General features: G+C 36.6%; 1 long non-coding RNA gene across 1 annotated transcript; it reads left to right on the top strand.

Annotated features, from left to right (window-relative positions):
• The first annotated feature begins 1371 nt into the window (after window positions 1–1371).
• Window positions 1372–1948, top strand: LOC109591368 (uncharacterized). The gene is made up of 3 exons (XR_002189784.1): window positions 1372–1433; window positions 1502–1585; window positions 1917–1948. It is a non-coding gene; the product is annotated as an uncharacterized LOC109591368 (long non-coding RNA).
• Window positions 1949–2502: the final 554 nt, after the last annotated feature.

Raw genomic sequence — 2502 nt, 5'->3', positions numbered from 1 at the left:
GGTGAGAATATTCCTATGATAAAATGGTATAAAAGCCAAAACAACAACCAAAGAGCTTACAGAAGAGATAAATAGAGTATACTGAAACAAAAGGACAGCTCAAAGTGGCTCCTACAGCTAGAGTGGCTGGATAAAAGAGAAGATTGTTCAGCCTATCTTTCCTCCAAAAATCCGCCATTTTACCACCACTTTGGGTGCGCGTTAATTAGAATCGCTTAAGTGCAAAAGGTCCATTGTTTTGATTTGCGTGGGCAGACCTACTGACATGCCCGGCGCTCACTCTTTTTATGAATAAACATTAAAGCAGCGCTGTCATGGAAGCAGTAGAGGCAGCAGTGTCTAGTGTGGCAGCTAGTTTCGGATACCTTTTAAAAAATAAGCAGTTGGAAGCTATGACGCAATTTATGTCTGGAAATGATACCTTTGTTGCTTTGCCAACTGGCTATGGTAAAAGTATCATTTATCAGGGGCATAACTATCTAGGAATTTAGAAAGGGGGGTGCTGGGGCATTTTTGGCAAATGCAACACGAGTTGATATTAGGCGTGACACCAGACTCTTATTCGGCAAATTAGAGTCTGGCTAGCGAGACTAGTCCTGCGTGATGATAACGGTGTTGGAGGGTAGTTGGACCCCCCTTCTTTTTGGGGTGTTACTAGAATGCGGATCAGTGCGGATTGCTGCGGATCGTTCCTCACGCTGAACCAAGCGGTTGTCCCTAAAAAGCGGACCGGACCGGACCAACGGACCCGAAAAGACTAATTTACGGAGGGAGCGACGGACCCGATACAAACTAATTTATGGACCCGACCAAGGGACCCGAAAAGACTAAAGTACGGACCCCGCGTTAATGGCCACGGACCTGACCGACCTAGCAGCATAGATATCTATGCTAGCATCAGTATTTATGATGCTTGCAAACTCTATGATGGTACAGAACTTACGTGACAAAAATGATTTTTGTCCATGGTGATAGTGATGCTATCAGTTGAGTCATAATACAATCAATGAGGCCGTAGTTCATTGTATTGATCACTGAAGTCCTTAATTTTAACTTGAGTTAGTAGTTTGTTATATTTATGCATCAGCAATTATTTATTTATTTATTTAAAATTTTACAGTGATTGGTAATGAGAATGAGAATGGTTAAGAAGCTAGATAAAACAAGCACTGAAGTAGGGATGTCAGTTGATTTTTTGAAGTTATTAATAGCGTGAATATAACCTTTTTATCAGTTAGACTGTAAAACAAGGATCACAAAAATATATAATACAACATAAATACAACTTACAGGAGCGGTGTAATAATTTTTTTCTGATTTACTGAATCTCTGAAAAATTAATAAAGAATGAATGGGGCGTGGTGGCACATATTTTAATAACTGGATTTTAGCTAAATCAGCTGAGAAATAGTGCCTCAACACACCCTAGAAAAGTAAAATACAAAATATTTATAGTTTTTTTGTTACAACAAGTTAATTTATTACCTGCTTTTGTTTATAGGATATCTGGTACAAGTCAGATTGACCATTCCTGTGTCAGTACTACCATTCACCACCTTAGAAGATGACTGAAGAAGATGATATGGTGCGTTTTATAACAGTATTATTTAATGATAGTGCTATATACTATACGTTATGCCCATAGTGAGAGCAATTTAGGACAATTTTAGCTAGTTTTGCAGGCTACTAACCTGTCTCAAGTTCTAATTAATGCCCAACATGCATAGCTATCAGTAATTCAGTTTCTAAAAGGTGTGGCATTTATCCTTCACTGCTTGCATGCAGTGCTTTAAATTTAAATCATCATAGTTCTTGTTTTATTTTTTAAAATGTGCATTTAGGTAGCCAATTAAATAACCCCTCCCCAATCATTAATTTCAATTTCTCACTGAGTTTACATATAATTTTATTCACAGCCTATGCAATGCTATCAAGCAGATAAAGTTCAGTGTCTGGCTAGTGAATGGAGAAATGAAGGTTCTTTTCGAATGCACACTTCCAGAGGGGTCTGGGCAATTGATATCTGGATCTGTCAATTTAGTCATAAATAAAGAATTAATACAAGAGTATACTGACAGTATGGATCATATTCCACACATAAGAAAAGTCACAACTACAACTTTAGAACCTACAATGGGACTTCATGTTTAGAGACTAATTTAAAATGCATTGAAGTTATGCATCATTATTTTTAAAAATGATTGTTGAAATGGAGATTAATAATGTAAACAAAATTTAGCCTATTAAACAAAAAAAACAAATAACAAAAGCAAAGTAAAATAATGCAAACACGCAACCAAGGTATATATAATGTAAACATGCAAACAAGTAAAGCAAAAGAAATGTCATCAAAAGTTACTGTAATTCCAAATCCCCACTTACAATATCATCAAGTAAAGTAAAGGAACAAGTGTCTTCTACTCCATCATACTGAATTTCATACTCCATTGACACTGGGTTTAAATTAATGACAGTTCCATTGAACCACACCAATTCATCTTC

Source organism: Amphimedon queenslandica, unplaced genomic scaffold, assembly GCF_000090795.2.
Source record: "Amphimedon queenslandica unplaced genomic scaffold, v1.1 AMPQUscaffold_8352_Cont19703, whole genome shotgun sequence".
NCBI classification, from domain to species: Eukaryota; Metazoa; Porifera; class Demospongiae; order Haplosclerida; family Niphatidae; genus Amphimedon; species Amphimedon queenslandica.
This window is presented reverse-complemented; position numbering and strand designations above follow the sequence as displayed.